At 47.8% G+C, this 13,993-nt stretch overlaps 1 long non-coding RNA gene across 1 annotated transcript; it reads right to left on the bottom strand.

The window, feature by feature from the left end:
• Nucleotides 1-595: 595 nt before the first annotated feature.
• On the bottom strand, nt 596-13,993 carry LOC144170620 (uncharacterized). The gene is made up of 2 exons (XR_013322646.1): nt 13,656-13,993; nt 596-976 (listed from the first exon to the last, which is right to left on the bottom strand). It is a non-coding gene; the product is annotated as an uncharacterized LOC144170620 (long non-coding RNA).

The following is a 13,993-nucleotide window of genomic DNA, read 5'->3' as shown; positions in this document are numbered from 1 at the left end:
AAGCATCATGGCGGTCAATGCGGTACGGCGCGCATCGCTTCCCCTCACGCCACCTCGATTGGTGAGTATAACGGGCGCCAGATTAGGCTCTTGTGACATCACGCGCTATTCCTCTTCTTACTAATCACGCGAGCTCGAAACTCATTTCTGGTTGTTGGGGTAGCCCGCGACAACCCCGCTGCGCTACAATCATAGCGTCAAAGAAATTCTATCGCGCCAAAAACTCTGGTACATGTCTCAGTCACCACCGCGAATAGCTCCTTCTTTGCACTCTGAGCGTCAAATCTAGACATCTATTTTTTTTTATCTCTCCAGTTGGGCGATGGACGTCAATGAAACTAATGTCTTCTGTTCTATGCCTCGGGTACGAGACGACATGAGTATTTTTCGTAGCCCACTCATCTGCTCTAAATTGAGAAGAAAGTAAAAGTTTACACCTTCTCCTTTGTCGCGGCCAGACCACTGCAACGGGAACAGTGCAAACACGTATAAACTAATCGAAGCCGCTTCAATGTATACCAATCTCAAGCAGTCTTATCTCGCGGGTGGTGCAAAACCGCACGCACAGAAGAGCCTTGCCGACTGACACCACAACTTTCTTTTAAGAGTACACGCACGAAAGCTCGCGCGCTGCGTTTATTGTACTCCATTACCAGCATGCATGGTAGCGTCCCCGGCCCTAAACACGTGCAGCCAGTCAGTTAAATCCGGGCGATTGTGCGTGGAGGCCGCGTGCACATCCCACGTTGCTTCCACGCCGGTTCCTAACTCGAGCCGAACGAACAAAACAACGCAGAGGTTCCAGTTTTGCACGGGCAGCTCGAGTCAGCCCCACGGCGTGTACGAGTAGTCGTGTTCAGCTTCAGCTGCTGCAGAGGAGCTGGACGTTTCGCACAGGTGGACTGCTCTTCTTCTTCACTTGTTGCCCGAGTGCAGGTAGCGCTTTTTTTTTTTTTTTTTTTGAGTGCGGCCTCGTCTGAAACAGTGGAAGAATTAAGAGTCGCGTTGCGAACAAACACTGCAGAATGCATGCAACACCATCCCGCTGAGTGTTTTGAGGACCAGAAGAGTTAAAGATACAGCTGGGCATCGCATGAAAGAACACCGCATCCCATAGAAAGAGAGATCGAGAGAATGTGAAGAAAAAAAGAAAATCTCCGCTTGTTTTGGTGCCGGTTGCGCGTCGTAGTGTTCTATTCCTTTCCATAATCGGGGAAAAGGTAGTTACTAGCTCACCCAAATTTTATTTTACTATTACTAGTTACTTACTAGTTTTTACTTACTAGTCATTTTGCTTACTAATTTTACTTACTAGTTGCTAGCTCACCCAAATTTTACTTCCTTCCAGGTGTTGCTCGATGCCCCGCTCGTCCCTCTACCGTGAAGACGCATCTGGTTATTTGACAAGCTCAAACTTCCCCTACTCTCACATCCCCAACTTTCGGGGACACGCGCCTCCGAAGACGCCTAGCGCCCTCCTCGGCGGCAGCCGTCGACGGCGAGCGTAACTGAATGGGAGGGAGCAAAAAAAAATCGTAGCTCTCGAACGGAAGCAGGTTTTTCAAAAGGCCTTCTTGAAATACCTAGAATTACTTCAAGCGCACCCGCGGCGAAAATTAGAGCAGTGTAAAGCATTAATTACCGGTTCCTCACACACCTAAAGTTTTCCATAAGGGGCCCTTGATTTCTGATTTGTTTCGCAATACTAGCGGTTATACTAGTGCTGCACAGAAAGATTTTTAAAAAGGCCTTCGCGAAATACCTAAAACTACTTAAAGCGCACTCACAGGTAAAATTTCAGCCCTGCAGAGCATAAATTGTTGGTTCCTCGCCCCCCTAAAGTTTTCGAATTCCCAGAGCGAGCTTCTCGATTTCTTCCTTGTGTCGCAATGCTGGGGCAGAAAATGGAGATTTTTCAAATTACCTTCGGGAAATATTTAAAACTGCTTAACCCGCACTCACGGGAAAAATAACCATGACAAATAAAAAAGGGAGAGAGCAGGTGGGCGGATTGCGAAATTGTTCCCGGCAATTTATCAAACGCCATTTTATCGAACTCCCGGCGGCCGTTTCATCGAACATTTCAACGTTTGGACGAAGGCTTTTTGGTACAAAACCTTCTGTAGAGGCCGTTTCTGCATGTTATATTCTGTACACGTACATTTAAAGGACGCGGAGTCGAAGGTTGGACCTGCGCATGATTAGCAAACTAGTCCCGGGCCATCTTCACTAACGTGAAACCTGCGGAGGGGCGAAGGGTATACGACTCTATGTGTATTCTCGGCGGCTTGGCGGTTTTGCCTACGGAGATGAAACCGTTCGGGGGTATGATATACAGCTTTGCTGTAAGTCTCGTGTCTTTGAAGCACGAAGCGTCCTAGCGCGAGTCGTTGGAAAGCGAGTGTCACGGTGTGTTTTTAGTAGGAGTTTTTGACGACGGAGATAAAACGTTCTGGCGCGAAGCCCTGTATACCGAATGTCCCGGTGCGTTCGTTTAGTATGCGTTACGTTCTAGCGCGAGGAATTGGAAAACGAGTGTCCCGGTGTTTTAGTGCCGTGACTACATGATACGACGACAACGATGACACGGGACGCCGACAGCCCGACCCCCTAAGGGGCTTCGACCCCGACGGCATTTTATTAATCAAGGGGAATTTTCCCCATACCCGAATAACAACGTTTTGATCAATCAATCAATCAATCAATCAATCAATCAATCAATCAATCAATCAATCAATCAATCAATCAATCAATCAATCAATCATTTTAATTAGTCAAATAATTTGAATGATTGATTCATGAGCCGATCAACGATGGCAATTATTATGTTTTATGTGAGAATTAGGTGGCAGTGATCTTTATTTTGCGGGAAGCTGTATATGGCTCACTCGACTTCATTTCCTGTTGTCGCGGCCCGTAAGCGGGATCGTTCAGCAGAATATGCTTTGCGACGAAGCCAACATTCCTACGAAGCTTCTGTAGTTCTGTATCTCGGGAAGAAATCACGGTGCGATACGATTGCTATGTCACTACGCCCTGCGCAGTTTCTTTACTTCTCGTAATTACCCTGAAACGAATGAATGACGCTTGACGGATCAAGCGGCTATATAATCGCAGGGAGTTTTATCCCAATCGATGTTATGAGTACTTGCCAGTCGCAGTTTTAATACAAGGAACACAAAGCCGCTCCTCCTGAAACAATTCATTAACATCACAGTGGTAAAGGTGGTTCTACTCCTTACACACACGCTTAGAGTGAGCCCAGTCAATACATTCAATTAGAAAGTATTATAAAATCGCAATTCCGAGCAAATTTCTAGTTCATTTGATAACTATATTTATTGGTAATTTTCAGGCTTTCTCCAATTCATCTACCAGCCCCCTTGGTAAACAGAGGGGTGTGTCACTTGTTTTTCTCATGAAGACGACTGTCTCAGCTCTCGCCAAACCAGCCTATTCAATTTTTTTCCTTTGTATAATGGAAGAAAGCGATGTTTATCTGGGGTGTCTATGATATGCACGACTTGAAGAGGCAATTTCTGGTGGGGCGACAGAAGGCGAAAAAAGAGCGATTCCTGGAGGGGAGGCGCAGTCGGCAAGACCCCACGCGCGAAAAGGTGTAGCCAGCAAGCTTGTTCCTCGATGGGTGGACAGGCGCCAACGATACCTGGACATTGTGTCCTCAGCGGCTTCAAGTTCGGGTGGTTTTTTGTTGCGTAATTGAGGTTGTGTGAGCTCATGGTGACCGTATAGCTTTTTTTTGCATCAATGCAGTGAGGCTTCAGAGGCCTGTAAGGTTTTCAAGGGAAACCGAAAAGAATATGAGTGGAAAAGGAATCCGGGGGAGATTGAAACCTAAAGACGAGGGTGGGGAGGGAATGGGTGAAAGCTTGGGCGAAGAATTAAAATGAAATGAAAGTACGCGTGCAACCAGAAAGCCCTAATACGGGAATGAGTGGTATTTGCGAGCACAACCCGTACGAGCTTGAACAGCTGTTTCCAAAAAGGACCGTTTTTCCTCCACGACAATATCCTATAGGCTTGTCTGCGAAAAAGCTAGCGACAACAGTGTTTGCAAATTCATTTTAGCGTGACAGTCCAGCCTACATAAATATTTTCATACGATTTTCTGCATTTTTTTCAGGCAACCGAATGTTTGTGAAGCTCATTTAGAGAAAACTACATAAAAATACATTACCACACCTTAAACACTGGCTAATGGACCTTTTACCAGTAGCGATCTGCGCATGCGCGGACTGCCGGTACGCCATTCTTGGCAGTAGCCTCAGGTGAAATAAACAAAAAGGCGCCCCTCAGCTTGCTGCTTAGGGAGCGGTTATGCTTCCTAGGACTGTACGTTTTTGTTTCCTCTTTTCGGACAGTTCCCAGCGAATCCGTACGTGCACACAAAAAAAGGCGTTCAAAAGAAAGGGGCGAAAATTTTTGAGGCTGACCACCCTGCGATCACTTGGTTACCAGTGAGGGAGCAACGAAAATGAAAAAAAAAAAGTGAAGAAAAAGGGGTGCTCCGGCCACTGCAGATTGGTCACGCGAGCGTGCACTTGCTACATTCACGTGAATAGCGCAGGTGACGCGTGGGTGCGGGAGGCACTGCAGGCCGAAGATATCTTGTGCACAGGTTCTGCGAAAGCCCGACTTTGGGGGGAAGTGCCTTACGACTAATTTCAGTTCGCCGTGGCGGCTGCTTGGAGGACCGGTACTAGAAAAAAGATCCATTTAACCTTATAACCCAGGAGTCTTTGTCGGTTCTCTGCTTATTATTTTTTACATCTTCATATTTTATTGTAATTTTCGCAGCTCAGGTTAGTTTTCGGTGTCTTCAATTTTTTTCTGTTCGTTAGGTTATGTTAAATTCGTTCACCTTAGGTGCGTTAATGGAAGGCGAAGCAGTGCCAGACTACAGTGCCTAGTACATTCTAGGCACTACATCCAGGCGGGACATTTTTCATCGAAACAACGCCGGTGTGCGCACTTCAGTGGAGTGCTTACAATACTGTCGGACGGCATATAAACACAGCCTAATATAAATGCACTCGACTTCCTTGAAACGATTTCTCCTGTCATTCTTTATTGAGAATCGTTCCTCGATTATGTTGTATTCATTTTATGTTTTTTTTCAATATCGACTGGAAGAAATATTTATTGATCATGCAGTAAAGTCAGCAAATATACTTCAGACCAGTGTTGTACACGTTACTCTAAAACAGGAAAGAAAGCTCGTTCCTCGTTCCTTCCCAATTTTGAAACGAGTTACCGTTACAAGTTCCTTTATTGCGAAAGGCACGCGTTCCAGCTCCACTTCGAACATTGGAACGTGTCGTTACATTAACGTTACATTTCATTTTTTAAATAAAAGTGTGGTGTCGGATAATCCCGAGGCGAAATAAAGTGTGAAATTTAAAACTCACACCAAACTACGTATATTATACGAATAGGAGCCTTGCCGGCAGCAGATTATGTTGAAATAAAATGGATCCACAGAAACGCTCCTAGACAAATGTTTTGGGGGAGAACCGGAAAAACTCCAGACATGTCTAACTGCGATTTTTGGTACATATGGCACTTTCAACTTCGGTTTTACGAATGCGCACTAAGGTTACTGCGCTTGAGATGTGCAGATAGAAAGTTACATGCAGGCACATAATTAAAATTCTTGCATAAAGAACTGTGTCGAAAGGAGCAATACATAGGCGTTTAATGAATGGTTATTACAATATTGCAGGTTATCTAAAATGCCTTACAGGCCCTGCGCAGAGAATTGAGTAAGGGGGTAAGCTTTGAGTAAGCTTTGAGTAAGCTTTGTAAGAGTAATTGAGTAAGCTTTGCAGATCATACAGCACAAATTTGCGAGTAACAAAACATAACAGAACAAGTAATGGCTGCAAGGTTCACAATACAAGTTTTAGTCAAGAAAAATAAAAAAATAAAAGTCAGCACTGTAGTCACACATGAAATCTACGCGCAAGAATTACAAAGTATACCGAACACAATCAGGGTAGTAGATAAAGTAAACAACCGAAAATAGCCAAACATGTTGACTCGACGCACAAATCAGTTGCTGTGGTTAGAAATACGCATAAGGGAAAAGCACAGGAAATAAAAGCACAGGTTTAAACCGACCAACTAAAGTAACTCTGAACGCTGGCCGTCCACGTTCCAGCGGCCTCTATCAGGTATTGTCCATACCGCATGTGACAAAAGTATGCCCAACAATGACGAAATTCCTGTCCTTTGTCAACACGACGCGGGCAATACAAAAGGTCCTGGCACTCCCTTCGACCCATTCCCGTCGACCCCCAGACCGCGCCGTGACGAACTGCATGCGTACTCTAACTTTGAGCAGTACAGCATACCGAGACACTGCGGCGCGCCCAGCCCTATTCATAGCCGGTGACACTTCGGATGAACCCGCCGCGGTGGCTCAGTGGCTAAGAAGTTGCGCTGCTGAGCACGACGTCGCGGGTTCGATCACCAGCCGCGGCGGCTGCTTTTCAGGTGGAGGCGAAAAGCAAAAACGCCCGTGTGTACGAGATTTCGGCGCACGTTAAAGATCCCCAGGCGGTCAAAATTAATCCGGAGCCCTCCACTACGGCGCGCCTCATCACCTGCGTTGCGCCGGCGCGTTAAACCCTATAATCAATCAATCGACACTTCGATTGACCTCACAGCGAGCGCAACTCCCCCCCCCCCCCCCCCCCCCACCCCACCCCCCACACCAGACAGTTTTTTCCAACAACCTTTCCTCGGCAGTGAACAATTCTATCGGCCAGACGCGCATTCTGGCCATTCCAGAGAAACGATGAAAGGTGAAAAGCATTCTCGCGGCTGCGCTATTCCTCCATCGAACGCCGCGTAAGCTCCGCGGGGGATCCAGACATTTCGGTGTAGGTCATTTCGGTGCAGGACGTTTTGGTGCGGACATGTCGGTGCACAGACGTTCGGCCTTGCAAGGAACGCCGTTCTGTACAATACTGCTTGAGACGTGGCCTACGTCGTCATCTTGACCCCAACCACGGCCGGAGCCCCGCTAGCCGTTCCCGGCCCACCGGGCTCCTGATCTATTCCTCTGAGGCAGGGGTCTCAAAGACGCGTCCCGCGGACCTTTGGATTAGGACTTAGTATACGAACATATTTATTTATTACAAACGTTATTGTTCGCAATCCTGGGATAAGTTAGGCCAGGGGTTGGTTGTGCGGCATTGCCAAAAACGTGTTTATTAAAGACGATAGTCTTTCTTGGGCTCCTTAAACCCAGAAATTTTGGTCTGTCTGTATGTCTGTCCGTCTGTCTGTCTGTGACCCGATTCAGCCACCCGGCCAAAGCAAAACAATGCCTGCGCAATAGTCTTATATAGTCACAGCTAAATCTACCCGTCTATGTCCGGTGGAATGTTCATACTTCTCAACATTGTTGAAGAAGAACAAGACATTACGCAAATATGAGGCAACAAATCAATGCAGAAGTGATATTTGCAGTGTTCCTTTATAAAAAAATCAAACATGCTTGAATTTGCTAAATTAAATACTTCATCAACTGCAGAAAAAGAATTCACTCTGCCGTCGCCTGCTGTCGCCCGCGCCACTATAGCTTCTGGGGCGATTTTAAGAAATCAACCGGCAACAGTTACGCAAGGTTCCACTAGGTAGGTTCCACGTTCTGCTTGCAACGCACGTGGAGTAGGGAAACGCGGTTCTATAAACGCTGAAGTAGGGCGCCTCGATTAACGTGCGTCTTCGCCGTACGGCAGCGTTCGCATCGAGTCACCCGGTTTGGAGCAGTGGAACGGGGGAAATTTAAAATGATTTAAGCAAACCTTTGGCGTCTTTATCTTGGGAGGAGCGCGACGCAAGAGGAACAACATGAGAGGTGAGCGGGAAAGCGAAGGGAGGCATTCACTTCGCAAAGCCGATAAAGACTATCGTCTTTTGACGGCATTTGCAACGAAAGGAACAGATACGCGGCCAATTTTCTGTTGAATATTTGCTGGAATATGTGAACCTTTCTGAAGCTTCGCTTTAAAAACTCAGAAAGCCAAAATGAACAACTTCGACAGCGATGCGCACAGTTGGTACCAAAATACGGAATCTTCGTATAAAAACTGACCATTACTCCTGCTCAGCTGATCAGACAGCTAAGCTGTTAGACATTAATGAAAATGATTCTACGAAATGAGTTACAAAAGCGCTTCGAATTGCAATTTCGCAATACAGTTGACTCCTACTAATACGAACTCCATGTGGACCGTACAAAGCTTCTAACTAACAAAACTCTCAAACAAACAGAATCCCGCCGTGGCTATGGCGTTGTGCTGCTGAGCCCAGGGACGCGGTGTCGATTACCAGCCGCGGCGGCCGCTTTTCGATGGAAGCGAGAAGTGAAAACGCCCATGTATTCGTGATTTCGGCACACGTTAAAGATTTCCAGGTTGTATAAATTAATCCTCCACTGCAGCACGCCTCACCGGCTGTGTTGCGTCGGAGCGTTAACCTCATAATCAATCAATCAATGAAACAGAAAGCACAATGAGAGCAATGCCATAACTACGCTACACGTCTTCCTTCTTTATTTTGGTCACAACCTCGACTTTCCTTGCCAATACAAGCGCACGACATGGTTTGTCCTGAGTGTGAAGGCTTATCACTAAAGTTGAAGCCTGAAGCCTACACCACCCAAATGCTTACACGGAGTTGTGTGCAGCCAGGAAACTACAACGAACGTAGACATGCGAACGCTGGCGCGAGTTTCAAGTGAACTGCATGGCTGCAGTTCATGGCCGCCCGCACTGCATGGCTGCAGTGCGGGCGGCCTCAGTTGCGAGGGCGCCGACATAACACATCACGGTGGTGTTTTGACGCCGAAAAATTTGAATTTCCTCGAGAAATGACTGCTACCTGTATGTTTTTATTCAAAATACTTCCCAATTAACCGACAAAATTGGTTTTGGCTTCGAATTATTAGGCAATTTTTTAATCGAATTGCCCGTATAATTTCCGGACCCAGAACATCACTTCAAGTTAACCAAAAATTCTAACTAAGCGACTTTTAATTGTCGGGAGTCGATTGTATCTTGTTTGCGAGCGTATTGACCGGACGTAGTCCGAACGAGCACAAGGAACACGACACGATTGTTGTTTGCGATTTAAGCTATTCTTCTGTTCAATATAGTAATCAAATTTGAAAAGCCTGCAGTTTTATTCAAGCAGACAAACATGAGGCTGTCTGTTTTACGGTGTTTTCAACGCGCTAATGGAATGTCTTAGGGGCAGCGGCTTCATGTTCTTTGTGTTAAAACTGTGACTCGTAATTACCCGCGCGCGATATCGCCTAAGATAAAACTATACATGAACATGTAGCCTCCTGAGCAGTCAGACTTCATTAATATGCTTCGGGGTCTCTTCAGCACAACAAGAGTTACAGCCATTTTCTGTAACCATTCCCACCCCGTAGACGTTCATATGTTTACAACAATTGCTCAACGTTGACTATTTCACTGTGGCCCACCTAATTACGACAAGTAAATGAACTCGCCGTGATGAAAGATCTGCCAGGTCACACCATAATTTTTCCCGAGATAATATACGATATAAACACCCACCTTTTCGGCAGCTAAAGTTGCCCGCGAAGTAAAAAACCGTCAACAACGCCTCACCTAAAATATTCAGTAGCGATGACTAAACACAATTCTAAACACAAGCCTTTGAATAATAATTTTACTGTAGACCACTCCCTGAATATTTACTACGTTAAAACGCATGGAGAAGTGCAGTTAATTGCTGTTAGCGCTTGCTTCCAACACATATGTACAGCTGCAGCCCCTCGCAGGCACACTGCTGAAATATTTTACAGCGCAAGGAGCATAAAACGGCTACATCTCCAGAGGTAAGAAGTCACATTCACGGGACCGAAGACACCCACTCGTGCGTGGCCCGCGAGCGCCCAGCCGTGTTTTCTTGTATGTTTAGGAATGGTGGAGACCCGAAGAGCACAAAAGAGCACGGCCTTTTGTGCACGTCCCGACCCTCCTATTTGCTTCTTTTGATAATTCGGCATGCTTCACCGGAAAGAGGGGGGCCCTTGGGGCGTGTTGGTAAGAGCGGCTTCAGGCCTCCCGAGTAGGGGAGAAGGAAAGAAAAAAAAAGAAAAAGTCTCCACCTCGGAACGCCACGTGGTGTCAGATTTTCGAAGCTTTCGGAATGTCCCCGAAAGTTGGCCTCGCCTTCACGCCGTATCAACTATGCACACGGGATCATTTCGCGTCCAACTTGCTTCATACCTAAGTTCCTTATCCACCTTCAGCACAGCACATATACCAGACGTGCCGACCACCGAACCTACCCCACTCCTCTTGGCTTCCGCACCACTTCCTTAAACGATTGGCTGGCCCCGGGTCATCGCGTGGAAGTCGGCCTAGTAACTACTAGCGGCCCACTGCCTTCGGGTTCATGGCGACCTCTGGAAAAATTACAGACCCGCCGCCTCCTTATAAAAGCGCTGTGACACAGAGGCTCGGAATACTATAGGGCTGTTTTAAAAAGAATGCTCCTCACTGTCTCTCTATGTTCCTTCTGCACCGGTCGGGAGCTTCAGCGGCCCTTGCTAGCTGCGCACTCCGGAAATAAAACGATTTGGACGTCAACGGCGGCTCATGCTGCATACTTTGTTTCACTACGACTGGCTATAGCGTTAATGCTGATTAATACAACCACTGTCATCTGGCTTTTCACACCGACTTAAAAAATGAAAAATAAAGCAGCCTCACACATAGATACCGCGGGAACCATTTTAGGCTTCCTACCAGCCGACGACTTAAATTTTGTGGTGTCTACAAAGTGAGATTTCCCGCGCAATTTTCCCCAACTCGTTCGCGCTAACATACGCGCTTGAATAAATGAAAGTTCGCGCGAAGTCGAAGCAAAAACAGGGTCTAATGAATCTTATATCGTATATTTGCCCGTTTTTATATTTGCCGATTAGGAAACTGTTGAGGAACTGACAGGCCAGCCAAGCTTGTTACGTGGTAGCAGACTGCATTGTGCGTATTTTTCTAAAGTTCCAGGCTCTCTGTCATGTGAAACTCGAATAAAGAAATGGTAATTCTAAGGACAGTCTCGAAACAGGATGAGAAGCGTCGCTTGGTACCTCCAGGCCATTTTTCAACAAGAAAAAGGGTTGTTGTGCCTTGCACACGGAGTTTCACTGACAAATTTAACGGTTGCACAAAGGTACCATTCTGCTCGAGTAAAATGCAGCTGCTGGAAACCTCATCTTATAGTATGTATATAGCCGCATATCAGAAACGCGTATACGTTGACTTCCACTCTTCTCTTTCAGGCTATTTCAACTAACAGACTTGCATTGGCCATCTCATTAGTCGTCGCCACAAGAAATGAAACTATTAAGAAGACAAGTCTGCACGCACAAACAATTGGAGAGAAATTACCGCTGTTAGTACACTCACTGCGAAGGCATCTTTCTGCGTCTGCAGAACGACCCGATGTGGTCTGCCCCTTACACAACGCCTCTTAGCACCCATGTGCACAAAGATATTTCCCGTACTCCGACGATCATGAAAAATTGGTACAGATTTCCATCAGATACAAGAGAAAACTCCACTGGAGTAATCCTCAAACTACCGCGACCTGCCCTCGATTCTTCTCTCAACGCGCGCTCGACGTCGTTCTCAAGCACCGGACCTCACCAACTCAGCCTATTTAAACAAACATTTCGAACCGCACACAATGGTTATCCCGCTGCATATGCGGCAAAGCAGCTCGAAGCGATCCGTTTCCCGTCGCTCTGTTTCGCCGAATGCACGGGGACGACGACGCAGTTGTCTGGACGGCAACAAAGGGAGCGAGTGCACTGTTTCCCCGAGATGCCGAACGTGTCCTCGCCCGCCGGGTCGTCGGTGCAGCTGTGAGCCAGAGCCGGCATAGTCCCCCGCGCAAGGGCGGCGCACGTCTTGACGTCAGCGACGGGAAGAAGACCTGCAGCGGCGGCGGCGGAAGGCAGCAGCTTCGCTCTGGGCGTTTAGCGCCGGCTCGCACCGATTGGGTGTGCCTCGCCTTTATCGAGGCCCGAAATTCGGGGCTATTAAATATTCCATGACCCCGGCAGCACACGCCAGCGGCCCCGGCCGCTCGCACGCGACGACTGGGCTCGCCCGATGATGATGACGACGAAGCTCGCTCTGCGGGAAACGTGCTCCGTCCGCTTTATATATGAGGGGCATTTAGCTAGGCTGCATTAAGTCGAAGACACGTCGTCACCTTTCCGTGCCCAGTCGTTCTGCCTGCCGGCATTAGCGCGCGTAAATGATCACCAGTGGTCTTTGTCGGCATAGTTCCAGACTCCCTAGCTCCTGCACAACAGACTTGCAAAGTTGGGAAAGACCTGCCGCTGCGGAATCTTCTCATGTCTTGGAGAATGTAATCGCTCCTCTACACTGGCGCGAAACACTGGTGTCCGATTTGCCCCCAAGAGTCATTCCCGCACCACCTGCCGAAAAAAATTCCCGTCTCATTTGACCATTTCGTCCAGCTGGTTGCTGTCGAGAGCCTCGCCTTACAGAGTTCCCTCAGGGAGCAATGCGCGGCCAACTCCGGGTAGCACGTTAGAAGAGCTAGTTCGCTGCATGCCACTTAGAATGGCGTTTTTTTTTTTTTTTTCCAAAGCATTCGGTGAAGGCAATTGATAGCAGCAATGCCCTTAGTCGAGCGTCCTGGGAGGGTGCTAACGTGGCAGCTTAGTCATGGCGCCTTCTGCAAGCCGCAGACGGTGAGAGGGCGCTGCGGTGCCGTTGCAGCAGACGATAGCCGCGGAAGTCTCCTTGCAACATCTTTGTCTGCCGACATATGTCTACATACGGCGCTACTCTCTTTTTATACATTTTTGTTTGTTATCACAAGGAAAAGAAAAAATTAATTTGCCGCACCACTGGATGTGTCGGACGCTTGTAGATGTTCAATATAGCCGTTCTTAAAGATATTTGTAGGATATGACTTAAAGGAAGAAGGTCCTTGCTAACAGTTTATGCACCTTTGTACCCTCATTTTTTTACGTTTCGATAAAGTAGATTTGTGAACTTCTCTTGAAGGTCGATGTCCGCGCTCTCGCGCTTGCGTGCGGCCAGCCTCTACTCGTCCCCCTTCAAGCGCAAGATCACATAGATATTTTGGGGAAGACCTCATTTCAGATTTGCTGTGGTTACGCAATTATCAGCGCAAAATACACTTCCATTTGTCGCATTTAAACGTATTCGCGCCAGAGGAAAGTACTACCCCAGCCTGACCAGATAACCGGGCGCGAAAATCATACAGATTGTTGTCCTCGCCATTACCACCTGACCCTGCGCCATCCCCCCCACCAAAGGCTTGAGAGTATTTCTTAAAATGCTAAGTTTCGCAGTCAGAAATGTATACTTTTCCTTGCTTTCGGGCTTTGTAGCTAGCTGCAGTCAGACGTGATGAGCGAGGTTGATTTCAAAGATCTCTCCTTAACCGCAGTCAATTATCGTGCTAGTGAAAATGAATAAAGACCTGGCCCTGAGCGTCTATTTTTTTGAAAATGCCTCCTAATCTTTCCCCGGAAGGAGTTACTTTCGTGCATCGCCCATAACACTTGGGGAACTCACCGTGCCGCCGGCGACGCCGTCTGCCACGTGCTCAGAAGGCGGAGCGGGGACCCGCTGCCGAGCTCCTCGCGGATCGGAGTCCGTCGCGCCCGGACTCCGGCTCGGAACTGAGGCCCGTGGCGTGTACCGGCTGCCGGCACGGGCTTCTGCGTCGGGTCACGTGGTCGCGGTCGATGCGAACCTCCCGCCGAGATGTCAGCTGCTGCGCCGCTCAACACCGCCGGCTGCCGACGCACGTCTTGGCGAGAGGGAGCGCGTGCGGGAGCGGCCCCGCCGATAGTGCATAATCGACGACACCTGCCACATGCGACTCGAGAGCCTGCTCTCCCCCCTTTTAT

The sequence above is a fragment of the Haemaphysalis longicornis genome, unplaced genomic scaffold, assembly GCF_048455015.1.
Source record: "Haemaphysalis longicornis isolate Haplotype H1 unplaced genomic scaffold, Haemaphysalis longicornis Haplotype H1 scaffold_2, whole genome shotgun sequence".
Classification (NCBI taxonomy): Eukaryota; Metazoa; Arthropoda; class Arachnida; order Ixodida; family Ixodidae; genus Haemaphysalis; species Haemaphysalis longicornis.
The sequence above is the reverse complement of the archived record's forward strand: the minus strand, read 5'-3'. Positions and strand labels throughout refer to the sequence as shown.